The sequence below is a fragment of the Mus caroli genome, chromosome 14 (assembly GCF_900094665.2).
Source record: "Mus caroli chromosome 14, CAROLI_EIJ_v1.1, whole genome shotgun sequence".
Classification (NCBI taxonomy): domain Eukaryota; kingdom Metazoa; phylum Chordata; class Mammalia; order Rodentia; family Muridae; genus Mus; species Mus caroli.
Window position 1 is genome coordinate 8,685,022 of NC_034583.1, and position 14,957 is coordinate 8,699,978.

A 14,957-nucleotide genomic window follows, 5' to 3' on the forward strand; every position below is an offset into this window, starting at 1 on the left:
GAATCAGAAGTAAGTTTCATTCAAGCAGAGGTAATATAGCCTGATGACTTTTGTGAGAGTTACTACAAAGAACTCTTTGCATCTTCTCAAATCTAAACTTTATTTCTGTTATGTGAAGATCCCTCTTGCTCTTTTCAAGCAGGAGCTGGAGGACAGGACACCAAGATCACTCACTCAAGTGGTTATTGGCAAGAGGCCTTTATGCTGCCCTAGAGTGCAGGGGAGGCCTGAGCTTCCTCATTCGATGACAACTAATTTCACTGAAAGAATAGCTTTCTGGAATCTGCTGTTGAATTCTGCATAGTATCACTTCTGTCTCACACCTGGTTTGACAGACCGGTCTGCCTCATTCATTGCATAGTCATATGGATTCCAGGACTATGGAGGGCTATCTGTAGGGACAGAAAGCACAACGTCAACAACTGGTTATCAGACATGTGTATTTGTGTGCCTCTCTGTTATGCATCTAAGTGTCTGTGTGTATATCTGTGTCTTTATATCTATGTGTTGTCATAAAAGATTTCTGTTAGCCATGATAATTAATGCTATGGCTTCTAAGATTCAGATAGTTTCTTGATTAGCAAAGTCATTCAGAAGTTGGAATTTATGAAGCTATGGACCTAAACCTGTGCACAGAACCACACACAGCCTTATGGGAGGATCTAGCTGATTACATTCAAGCAAGTTTAAGTAACCAGTCTAAAAATTATCTACAATAAACTTGTAGTTGGAATTTATGAAGCTATAGACCTAAACCTGTGCACAGAACCACACACAGCCTTATGGGGGGATCTAGCTGATTACATTCAAGCAAGTTTAAGTAACCAGTCTAAAAATTATCTACAATAAACTTTGATCCCAGTGTAATATTCTTATTTATGCATATCTATAGTTTTGTTTCTTAGTTCACAAGGGGTTTGAGCCCTATAATTTCAAAATGATGACTGCTGGTTTCTTTTGCCCTTTTGAACTCAAAACCTGAAGAAAATTGCAGATTCCACTTCAGCTGTAGTAACCTTTTCTTTATCACCTGTGATCCAAAGGCCTTCAACATCAACATCAAGTGAAAACTTGTTAAAATTGCAAATAGACCTTACTTCAGCACCAATAGGACAGAATCTATGCTCTCAAGAGGCCTGTCTGTCGGTTCCATTGTGCTTATCTGGAAGCTTCCCTTCCCATCTGTGGAAGCTCCTGCTTTGCCACACACAAGAAAACACTATTGGAATTCACTGCACAGCAGCCATTTCAAAACAGTAAGAACTAAGTAGACCGAGTGTGTCCTCCTCTACAGCCTCTCTCTTAGATTTTCCCAGGAAAAAATGGCTCATTCCAGTTACTCTGCAATGTGAAATAAATAGGAATCTGTACCTGGGCAAGTGGAATGCAGGGATCATTGCTCTTTCTTTGTAATTTAGCGTTCTTGAATTTGTTATATAGAGAAACACTGGGCTTTTCATGAATGTCACGGCAGAAAGCTTGCAGCATTTCAAAGGATAAGGCTGAAATTCTTATTGGTGATATAGTGACCTACAATGAACTTGAGCAGTTCATCATTTCTTTTCCTAGAGTCCCTGTTCTCTCACAAGTTAAATGTAAGAAAAATAATGAAGTCATTTTTCCTTTGATTTTTGCATATTCACTGTTGTGAATGTACACATTTCATGCGTAGAATACAATGATTCATAGCTGACACACAAACATGGAGTTTGTCCATCACCAATAATATTGCCTTGTCCTACGTGGGCGGTTCTATCTCTGGAAAGGGTGATTGGAGATATTTTCTAGATAATATTCAGGACTCCTCTTATTTACCTAGCATCTCAAGTTGGCAGCCAAGCTGAAAGTTTACTCTGGAATTGCAACTCATAGCTCTGTTTTCTGCACGCCGAGTGGTATGGATGGGGGGTATGTGTAGCTTTCATACCCATGTAGGAGGGTAGACATGTATTGCTTCTATCCTGATGAGAAAGAGTAGACACAGCATCTTATCCCCATGTGGGAAGATGGACACATGTGGCTCTCATCTCTGCATGTGAAAGTTTACATACATGAGTATCATCTCCACATTGAACACTACACACATCTGTCTCCTATCGCCATGTGGTAAGGTGGATACAGAGCTCCTGTCCCATGACGGAGTAGGAGGTGGATGTACGTGGTTGTCCTCAATTCCCCAATCAGTTGTTTGTGTGTTGTCAAGCTTTGTGTAAGTAGAATTACTCCAGGTATAGTAATTTTTCTTTACCCTCTTTGTTCAAGTAGTTTTCATGGATTTTATTGAAATTAAAATAATGTAAATATGAAAGCAAATATTCACCCAGACATTTTTAAAGTATGAATGAATCAAAAGAGATCAGTTGAGGGCTCTAAAATTTCCACCTCTCCCAATACTACACAATAGGCTAAATAATTTTCTCCTATTGAGTGGCCTGACTCTAGTGACATTTTCCACTATGATTTCAATTGTGTTATTAAGATATCAACAAGAAATAACACAGACTAATTTTCTCAGAGTCATACAGTTTTAACTAATAATAAGACCAATTTTTTTGGCCTGAAGAGGTACCCATCATTCATGGTTATCATGTCTGATGAGAAGGTTCTTAGAAAGCAATAGGATCCTGTACTGCCACTGTCACTAGGCAACATAGAATAAACAGCTCCTGAAGATGCAGCCAGACTATTTTAGAATCATTCATATTCTGTAGGCATGCTTAGCATAGAGAGAAAGATGACTCAGGCACAGTGACAATGATGGTTTATTTCCAGTCATCGCAATACTGGAGCATTGAGGTTATGATGATGGATCACAAAGCAGTGACCCAGGCCTGAAATGAAAATACTTGTACTGGCCAAGATCCAGTGGCCAGTATGAAGCAGATAATTGAGACAACTGTTCGGCAAATTCAGGCACTAAACATAGATGGGTAACAGACTATTCAGCAGCAGTGGTTCTCCTGCATATGATCATGATAATTATGCATCGTAAAAATGACACTTGACTGCTTGTCTGTGGCTCTTCATTTCAACTACATATGAGTAAAAAATATTTTTGATGCTTTTTCACATTAAATAGCCACTTCAGCTTCAACATCATGGAGACCAAGGAACATGTACAATATTGTTTACACATATGCTACATTAAAATTCTGGTAGAAACTAGAGAAATTTGAGGAAATCTGATCTTTAACATTAAGGTCAAGGCAAACACACTCAGAAGTAACTTCTTTTTGCTTCACCTGCTTATTAATGGTAGAAGGTTAGCTGGGAGCTAGTCCTATGAGGTGTCATGTCTTATATTGAATGGTTAAGTGTCAAATTAAAATACATTTCAAGTTTGTTAGCACCACTGGCAATTTAGAGGTAGGGATTGCTAGGCCCTACTTCTAGCTTAAATCCATTGTTAAGTGTACCACACCAATTAGTCTCTTTCTTAAACTTGAGTTTGTTTTCAGAATGAACTTGTTTGTGTACAAACCAGGATAGTGCTCACATTTGCTTGCTAACATTTAAATGATCAGATCCAGAAGGGCATGAAAAATCTACCTCCCATCACTATGTATGTTTGTCCAAACACACCCAGTCTGAAACTCAACTTTACAAATTTATGTGGAAAGAAAGTGAAACTTAAGGTCACTGTGTTTTGTGAGGACAATATTTGAAAAAAGTATAGTAATTCAAATAGCATTTACTTGCACACATTCTATGTTTTTGTTTATTTGTTTGTTTGTTTAAAACATATTTAAGCTTACCATGAAATGATATATTTCCTAACAAGGAAGTAATAACAGTACATGGAAAACAAAATGCAGTCCTATGCAATGTGACAGAAATCTGGTTAAAATAGATTTAAGATTTCACCTTATACCAATCAGAATGGCTAATATCAAAACTCAGGTATCAGCACATGTTGGCAAGAATGTAGAGGAAGAGAAACACTCCTCGATTGCTGGTGGGAGTACAACTGGTACAACCACTCTAGAAATCAATCTGGCTGTTCTTCAGAAAATTGAAAATAGATCTACCTGAAGACCCAGCTATACTACTCCTGTGCATATACCCAAAATATACCCTGCAATGCCACAAAGGAACATGCTCCATTATGTTCATTGTGGCCTTATTTGTGATAGCCAGAAGCTGGAAACAATGGAAAAATGGATACAGAGAATGTGGTTCATTTACACAATGGAATACTGTTCAGCTATTAAGAATGAGGGCATCACGAATTTTGCAGGCAAATGGATGGAACTAGAAAGTATTGAAAGACCCACAACATGAGGACTCCCCCACATTCTGACTAAGGGGAGGCGACACCCCAAATCACTCACGAGAAATGGTCTTGCTGCAAACTGCACGAGGACTTTAATTCAAGAGCGCTCTCGGGCCCACAGTCAGGGTTAGAGGATCATGGCGCACGGAGTAGCTGGGTAAGGGGGTATTTAAAGGAAGAAACCACAACTCAAGGAGGTGGGGAGGGCATTGTTGGAAAATACCAAAAATACCAGTTAAGAGTCACAAGGAAGTGCAAAGTCACAAGAGTCACAAGGAATACCTGGTAAGTGTGCAGGTTATTTCTCAAGACAGTTTCTAAGAGCCCCCTAACAATAGCCCATTTGCATAGCGGGTTCCAGCAATGGTCAGGGTGGGTCAGGGTGACTTTCTTTGAATGAACACTCCTTGAACCCAGGAAGCCGGTTGGTGGAGGAATGTGGCTATCTGTTTTATGATTAGCATACTTTGGAGCATTGAGTCATAGAAGTCACATTCTCAAGCCTGGGCCTAAAGGCCTAGAATTTTATTTTTACGTTATATTTTTTCAGTATCATCCAGAATGAGATATCTCTGACCAAAAAGGACATGCATGGTATATACTCACTAGTAAGTGGATATTAGCACAAGTGAGGATGCTTCAATCCCTCTGTGTGGGAGAAAGGAGAGGAAGGGGCAGGAGAACATGATCAGGTATTGCAGGGAGAACCATGAGTGAAGCCCCAGGGGACAGAAGAATGAATAGAAATATACAACCTAGGATCATGGGAATTGGGAACCCTCTAGACCTGGGAGGTGAGAGAATATTTAGACTCAAAGAGAGGAACTTTAGATGAAATGCCCAACAGTGGGGAGAGAGAACTTGTAGAATCCACCTTCAGTAGAAACACAGGGCATCAGGTAAAGGGTTGGGGTTGCCACATCACAGTCAAAAACTCTGACCCAGAACTGTTCCTGTCTAAAAGAACTCCAGGGAGAAAAATGGAGAAGAGACAGGAAAGTGACTGGCCCGAGTTGGGATCGAGGCCCAACAAGCAGCTGACTGAGGCAGAAACCAATACTTGCACCCAACCAGTGGTATGAATTAGGGAAAGGCTGAAAGAAGTTGACAAGGAGTGTGACTAGCAGTCTCAACAAACCTGGACCCCTGAAATCTCTGTTATACTGAGCTACCAACCAGGCAGCATACACTTACAATTACAGCAATTACAGCAACAATATACAACAGAGGACTGTCTGGTCTGGCCTCAATGAGGCACTTAACTCTTTAGAGACTTGAGTCTCCAAGGAATGAGGAGGCTTGGCATGGAAGGTGGGTGTAGGAACATCCTCTGGAGACAAGGAGGAGGAGGAATGAGATGAGGAACTGTCAGAAGGCAGAACGAGAGGGGCATAATGACTAGACTACAAAAAGAGATTAAAAATTTAAAAAAATGTCACATATATCTAGTCAAAGTTGGTAGAATGTTGCAGTTCTACCTATTCAAGAAAAAATGAAGCCTGGTACTCCCAGTGAAACTCTTCTAGGAGAGTTGACAGGATTTTATGGAACAACAGATTAATAAGCACATGGTACAGCCACAAAATGGAATCTTACTCTGTGGTGTTAAGCACAACAGCCTTGCATAGATAACCATAAAAGCATTATGCTTAGAGATGAAACCAGGCCTGAAACAAAATGCACTCTATCATTCCATTTACAAGTTACTACAGAAACTGGAAAGTCATAAACAGTGCAGAAACCAGCTCAATAACTGTCAGAACACAGTCCAAGAATGGAATTTTGCAAGGAGAATTCTGAGTGCTGTGAGAAAACTCCATGAAAACAAGTCAAGCGTTTTGCAACCTCAGTTTCTTCAAAAACATGGAATTTTTCTTGGAATATGTTTTTAGACCCCTCCCAGGTATAGTGGGTAGGCGTGGGTTTACTTCAGCTGCTATCATTCATATGCCTCTGTGGAAAAACATGATTTTGTCATGAATGACTTGTCCTTGTGACTAAACACCTTACTCACACAATTCTTCTTAACCCATGGAATATAAATTGCATCATGTTCTAAATAAAGTTGGCTATCATATGAGACATTAGTCTGCCTCAACCTTAGGCCCAGCTTTCCCAGTTTCACAGCACCAACTAGAGCAGTATACACACAACTACTTGAGTAAAGTAGAGAATTGATTTCAAAGAGAATGAGCTTGTGGAGTGGTGGATGAGCAATATCCTGTGTCTTGAAGACTGGGTGCACAAGGACGTACACATGCAAACACTCACCAAGCAGTGCATTCAAAAGAGAGAATTTTATCTTATGCAAATTGCACCTTAATAAGCTGATTAAAATCTAGCTAAGAGAGGTTCATTAAAGTTATGAACTAGTGTTAGAGTAATCAAAGAGGTAGTATAAGATCTTATCATTAAAAATAGACATTGATTATAGAATGAGAAAGAAATTGCTAAATATATTGCTGTGGTGAAGGAAAAAACCCAAGCGGAGGATGCAAAAACATGCAGAGCCAGCCTCACTGAGAGTTCATCATGGCCACCAAGACCAGTTCCTGGCAAGAAAGAGAGTCCACATGCATCACATGCAGAACTGACCTCATGCTTATTTCCCCCTCTCTGCATAATGCTTATAAAATTATCCATGCTACATCACTCTTATGTTAGATCACAGAGTAACATCCCATTGTGTAAAGGTAACAAAATTCACACAACTAGTCATCTGTTGGTACAGAAATAAAGATGTTTAAACATTCTTGTACCAAATCCTTTATGAACACATGATTTCATTTCTCTTGAATAGTCTCATGCAATACAAACTGACATATGGTTAAAAATCAAACTGAATATATCTGAAAAAATTAAATAATGTATTATAACAAGAATTAATATAGAGATCACTAAGATCCAAATAAATAAAACAAATACAAACATATAGGTGGAAGGTACCGATTGACATTAAGTTGACAGATGAAACATGATAGGTATATGATAAATGATAGACATAGATAAAAGGTAGATGACATAGATAGGTGATAATCGGTGATAAATGATAGATGAGATAGATGATGGCTAGATCAATAATAGATAGATGAGATAGATCATAGTACTTCGTCAAAAACCTGGGCCATGAATAATCAGGTCATCCTACACACAGAAGCACCTGTAGGTGGTGACCTACTGCATGGCATTACTTGGTGGTCAGACAGGTAAGAAAGAGTTTACTACAGAATAATTTCAGTAGTTTGAGCTCAAACATTTTTATAAAAGGGACAATTGAGGCAAAGGCAAGTTGAGGCAACTAGACAGAACTGTGAGAGCTCCAAGGATGAAAATATTATTTTTACCATTTTTAACAATGATCTCTATAGTTTTCATATTCATGCATCATACTGTAATAATTATATCATTATGTCACAGTGAAATTGTGACTAAAAGCTTAAACAGGCTGAGCTATGAGAAAGTGTGGTCTTGAAACTATAAATAAAAGGAAGAATACTGAGCTTGCATAGTGCATACCTTAGGTACCACCTTATCTTCGGATGCCTAGTTGAATGTTCACATCATGGGACTGGTCAATGTTTGTCTCCTGAGCACTTCCAAGGCAGTGGTACGCATATCAGGGATCAGACAGCTTACCCTATGGCTGCATATAAGTATCCTGAGGCTTGGGTATGGAAAGACTCATTTAAAGGTTCAGAGTTGATGATTTAGAAGCTCTCATAGTCCTTAAGTATGTTAAAAAAGAACAGAATCTAGCCAAAGTGGTTTAGTGTCAAAGAATAATAATGGGGGAAGTAGTTACAGTGGTCAGAAAGACAGCATGGGAGAAGGGAGACGCCAGGCACTGGCAAAGCTCTGACGATTGATGCTTTCACTTCATTCATGGCAACCAGGAGAACAGCCTCACACTTTGAAGTTCCCTGCAGCTCTTGGGTATCAGCTATGCTGTGCTCTCTGTTGCCATACCACCCATTCTTCTGGATCTACCCAGACGAACCTCAGAGAAGTGCCAGAGCAGTGCTTCATGAGAATTCTATGAGACCTCCAGGGAATGAGAGCAAACTGGGACAGCTTAAGCAATGTGGCTAGGAGTAAACATGCTGTTTCTTTTGTCCAATGATTTTTGCTCTTTGAACATTTTATACATATACATATTTATCCACCCCATTACCACCACTGGGACCACCAGCAACCTATCTCTCTTCCACCATCCCCTTTCTTTTACTATTGTTATTTTTAACATCTCACTCAGTCCAGTGATATGGACTATATATACACATGGGAGTACCACCCACTGGGACATGGACAACCTACCATCAGACACAGTCCCCAAATCACTCACCTTCTCCCAGCAGACATCAACAGTCAGCAACTCCTCAGCTAAGGTGGGGTCTCAGGAGACCCTCTTCCATCCCAACATACAAATGCATACATACAGTCACATGTATGTATTTTGATCATACCAGTACCTACTATTCCTTTATAACACCCGCACCAAGACCATCAACCTGTATCTCTCCCAAAATCTCCAAGTTGAGACTTCCAGGACAGGATTGTCTAGTTACAAAAGCAAAAACAAAGAACACTATGTAAAACATTATGCCATTTCTAAAGAAATTATGTACTTTTAAAAATTCTTTATAGGCAGTTATACAGCGCTGTGCTTATGGGTTAGACAAACGCACAGGCCAAGAACTGAGGAAGCAAGGCAACCCTGTAATAGTTATTTCCTGTGGAGAGGAGTCTAGACTTGGGGTACCGCAGAATAGAGGTGTGTGTGTGTGTGTGTGTGTGTGTACACTCACATGTACATATGTATATATGCTTATGTGTACATGTGTGTAGGTATATCTTTCTATATGTGTATGTGTATGTAGCCATACATATATATATATATATATATATATATATATATATATATATATATATATATATATATATATATATATATATATGTATTTGGTGTTTCACTTTTTCACAAGAAAATAAAACTTGAGGGAAGTATTTGCATAAATTCATGTTATTTGGTATTTCTCACAGAAGCTTAACAAAATATTTTTCGATGGAGCTGACCTTTTTAGTCAAAGTGAAGAATACAGTCAGAATTATCATTTTATGGGATGTTGTCTGGGTTTTTTTTAAATGGATTTTAACATCTTTACACATAAAAATGAAAATTTTTGAAAAATATTTTGCTATGAAACTCTTGACATTTGCTGAAAACCTTACAATACTGTCTATTAACTGCCCAGAGACAATTAAAACATTTGAGTAATAATGCAAAGCTAGCTTTGCTTGGAAATTTTAGCCTTTCTCAGAAAACATTTTATGTCATGCTAAACTGTCTAACACATTTCTTTTATAGCCCCTAAGATTCTGGACTTCCTACTTCCACCTTAGTCTACATGATCAGTCTTTTGTTTGATTGTTGGCTTCCATGGTACACGTCCCTATTGCAGTAAAAAACCTCTCTCTCCCTGCCACTGAACACAGCATTTTTCCAGGAACATTCCCTTTCCTTTCACTAGCAGCTTTCCCTTCTCCACACAGTTATTATTCTGCTTGGTTATTATAACACAGAGTCAGCATATTTCTCTTATTCCCTGATTTCTCTGGCACCTTCCCTCTAGTGTGCAATATCTACTATTATTCCTCATACTGTCACACACGAAGGCTGTGGTATCTCCAGTACCCCTTCCAGCACTCACACTTGCCACCTCTCTGTCTTCCATTATTTGAGCTGGCCATGGTGTTTAGCATGAGTTTCTACTTTCTTTCCAGGAAAAATCTTCTCCACTAGGCTTTCAGATTACTCCCAAGTTCCCTTCTGCCTCTGTGGCAATTCCTTTTTCCCTTTTCCCGTTTTTACACTTTAGATGTGTTTGGGGGGCTTTTAAAAATTATATTCAGTTATCTAATTGGAAACTACATTTGATTGTCAAAAAAAAAAATCAAACTCAAAGTACATAGAGATGGACTCTTGGTTCTTTCAAGATTTCTTTCCCTACTCTCAAAGACAAAAGGACTTGAAGAGAAGCCTCAGTGGTGTATATCCCTTGCTGCACTTGCAGAGGACCCTGGCTCTATTTCCAAGCCTCTATAACTCCAGTTCCAGAGGTTCTGACAAACTTTTCTGGCTTCCATTGGCACATGGGACACATGTGGTACACATAAATGCATTAAGGGAAAATACTCATGCCTATAAAATAAAATCAGTCCATCAAACAAATAAACCAAAGCAGCAACAAAATTCTCTGTCCAGGTAAGAGAGAGTCTCAAAATAGCTCTGATTTGTTTTCTACAGTAAGCCATTGTGGTGGCTAATGAAAACTCTTTGTCACCTTAGCTCAGTTGTTGATTGGCAGGCCTGGTTTATTTGTTTGCTGTTTAATTATTCAGTTCTTCATACATAGGTGATATTCATGTCTGAAGCATAGCTAGGGAAGCTCTTCCTTCTCACCAGGCCTTCTGTTCTAGTTTCCCTTGCTATAAAGAATTAGAAACTCCCATGTTTTATTTCTTGAGACTGTTTCCCAGGCTCTTGGAGTCTTGCTCAGAAACTTTATGCCCATATTTATACACGCTGATTCCTTTCCTTCTCTTTAATAGTTTTAGTATTTCAGGTCTTTGATCCTCTTTGGATTGATGAAGTATGCATCTAATCTCAACCTTCTGGGCTTAGATAACCAGCTATACCAATGCTATTTGTTAATTATGCTGTCTCTGATTTTCACTGTAAGGTTTTCATACCTTTGTCAAAATTCAGGTGGCCATAACTGTGTGGGTTTGTTCCTGGGTCTTAGTATGTTCCATTGATCCAAACACCTGTCTTTCTTCCAGTACCATGTGGTCTTGGTCACTCCGGCTCAGTAGTACAATTGGAAGTCCAGTCTCCAGGTGTATTCTCTCTACTAAGGATTGCTTTAACTATTAGTGACCTTTTGTGTTTTCCACCTGGATTTCACAATTGATTTTTCTAGTTCTGCAAAGAATATCATTGGCATTTTAGTGTGTATTACAGAATGGCTATCATGAAAAGAAAAGAAAAGAAAAGAAGAGAAGAGAAGAGAAGAGAAGAGAAGAGAAGAGAAGAGAAGAGAAGAGAAGAGAAAAGAAAAGAAAAGAAAAGAAAAGAAAAGAAAAGAAAAGAAAAGAAAAGAAAAGAAAAGAAAAGAAAAGAAGCACAAATAGAAAAAATGCTAACAAGGATTTGGGAAACCAGAAGCTTTATTTGCTGCTGATGGGAGTGTCAGCTACTACAGACATGCAAGTCTGCATGGAGTTTCTCAAAAGAAAATATAATGAATGTATGGCCCAGCTATATCACTTCTGGGCATGTACTCAATAAATTCTATGTACTCACATATTTGGATACCCAATGCCTCTTGCCACATTCGCTGCATCCACTGGGAGCAATTTCCCAACAGGAGCTACTGAATATGGTGGATAGATTCACATGCTGCTCAGCTACTGTCAGAAAGGAGCACTATCCTCTAGTGACATGACAAATGTGGAAATCAGAGCCAATGATGCTCAGATCCATGGAGTGAAGAAACCGGGGCTATTAGAATCTCACTTTCAGTTTGCAAAGCCTGCTTATATGTGGGCTGAATCTCATCTTCCCTTTCCTGTTAAACCATGGGTAAAGGTAACAAACATGACATTGAAGAAAAGAAAGAACAGGAGATTTAGAGTCAGAGATCTGCCTAGAACAAGTAACCTTGCAGTATTTCAGTTTCTTTAAAATGGGTGGAAATAGGTATATCACAGAATGCATGCAGAGCTCTGTACATGGTGCTGGGGACAAGAGACAATCAATAAATTGAAGTTGTATCTATTTTTCATAGTTCTATTTTAACAAAAAAAATTCTTGGAAGTCATTGTCTTGCCCCATTTGTTACAACCCTCCACATATTTAGTCCAGCAAATACTGATCACCCAAATAAAAAACGTAAAAGTAACCCTCTTGTTAAGAACTGCCGAGTGCACGTATGAGCAGGTGGGTGCAGGACTTTTCCTTTGTTAGTGTGTAGGCCAAGCTCACTTGTTCATTCATTTGTGGCTTAAGAAGATGATTTAAAAGGAAAGCAGTTAGACCCATGAGTCCCACAATGTGTATGTACTCTTTGGTTGATGGTTTAGTCCCAGGGAGCTCTGGGGGTACTGGGTAGCTCATACTATGGTTCCTCTTATGGGGCTGCAAACCTACTCAGCTCCTTGGGTACTTTCTCTAGCTCCTTCATTGGAAAGCCCCATTATAGGGGAATGCCAGGGCTGAGAAGCAGGAGTAGGTAGATTGGTGAGTGGCAGGGGGACTGGGGGAGGGGGGATAGGAGATTTTTGGAGGGGAAACCAGGAAAGGGGATAACATTTGAAATGTAAATAAAGACAATATCTAATAAGAAAGAAAGAAAGAAAGAAGGAAGGAAGGAAGGAAGGAAGGAAGGAAGGAAGGAAGAAAGAAAGAAAGAAAGAAAGAAAGAAAGAAAGAAAGAAAGAAAGAGGAAAGCAGTAAGAAAGGGGGCAGGCCAATCATTTTGCTGGTGGGGTGGGTGTGGCTTCTCATCTTCCATGGGCCTTGGAATCCACATTCTTAGCTAAGTGGCCCTTGATGGATTTTTGTATTTGTTTCTAGAAAATCAGCTCCAAAAAACCTTTCTTAATCACTTCAATTTGCATGTGCCTTGTGTTCAGGGCCCATGCTGGCTACAGATTAGGTTTCAACTTATTCTTTAACCAGACCCTGGATTTTCTTCCTGATGGCTTGTTCTATGCAGAAGTCACAGTCCACTGACAGCAGAGATAGGGGGTTGCCAAACTGACAGTGTTCTTAGAATCCCACACTGCAGTGCCCTGGGATCCTGCCCACAGATTAAAAAGCAGGGCCATTTACAATGGTAAACGAAGTTTAGTTGGTAAAAAGTGTGGACATGAAACTTCTTCGGCACAGAGGAAGGGGATTGAAAAGCAAAACTACCTTGTTAACCATGCACTTCCCTCTCAAGACCCCAGGGAAGACATCTATCCAGCTAAATGGTCTTGACCTTGAGACTCACTGTGTATATTCATTACACGAGTTAATTGTTCTGCAATCTCTCTGCCTTATCATTATAGTCTGTGTACAGTATATTCTACTGTTCTCTCTCTCAGGGAAGGGGTGGGGAGGTGGTTTCATTACTTGGTAAATTAGATTTAGTTAATTTGAGATCATTAAAATACTACATTTAAGAACTAAGAGCATACCTTCCAGTTGGTGCCAGCTCTGAGTCACCTTGGGTTAGAACTCAGGGGAAGGTCCCACAGTCCCGAGAGAACTCTCCATTGGTGAGTGGAACACAACATCTGTTACAAACCAATTGTGACGGGCCTCTGACAGCAGGAACAAGGACACGGGAGCCCTTCCTGACCAGTGGCTCAGGTTCCTTCTGATCAGTACAGGTATACCTTGGTTTTGAACACAACAGAGCCCCAGGGTCCTCAGATTTGACACCACTTCCAGGCGGTGTAACACACCCAGGATTGTAGGATTCTAGGATCCAGGATAACAGGAGCTTGGTCACACCAGGATCTCAGGGTCTCAGAGGAAGCTTGACTGCCAAGAACTCTGACACACCCAGAATCTCAGGTACACAGGAACCCACAATCACAGGATCACAGAGAAAGCTGGACTCTGAGGAGTCCTGAATCAACAAGGATTATAGGAAGGACAGGCTCCAATCAGATATATTGAGGGCAGCAAGCACTGGTGATAATCAAATGGCAGGAAGCAAGCATAAGAACAGAAGCAACAGAAACCAAGGTTACTGGGCATCGTCAGGACCAAACTCTCCTACCATAGCAAGTACTGGATACACCATCACACCAGAAAAGCAAAACATGGATCTAAAGTCACTTCTCATTATGATGATGATGATGGAAGACTTTAAGAAAGGTAAATAGCTAGAAACCCTTAAAGAGGAAACACAAAAATCCCTTAAAGAGTTAGAAGAAAACACTAGTAAACAGGTAAAAGAATTGAACAAAACCACCCAGGATCTAAAAGTGGAAGTAGAAATAATAAAGAAATCACAAAGGGAGACAACTCTGGAGATAGAAATCCTAGGAAAGAAATCAGGAACTGTAGATGTGAGCATCAGCAACAGAATACAAGAGATGGAAGAGAGAATCTCAGGTACAAAAGATTCCATAGAGAACATAGACACAACAATCAAAGAAAACATAAAATGCAAAAAGATCCTAACTCAAAGCATCCAGGGATGCAGGAATGGTTTAATATATGGAAATCCATCAATGTAATCCACTATATAAACAAACTCAAAGACAAAAGCCACATGATCATCTCCTTAGGTGCTGAGAAAGCACTTGACAAAATCCAACACCCATTCATGATAAAAGTCTTGGAAAGGTCAGGTTTTCAAGGCCCATACATAAACATAATAAAAGCAATATCCAGCAAACCAGTAGCCAACATCAAAGTAAATGGAGAGAAGCTGGAAGCAATCCTACTAAAATCAGGGACTAGACAAGGCTTCCCACTTTCTCCCTACTTATTCAATATAGCACTCAAAGTCCTAGTCAGAGCAATTAGACAACAAAAGGCGTTCAATGGGATACAATTGGAAAGGAAGAAGTCAACATATCACTATTTGCAGATGATATGATAATATATATATATATATATATA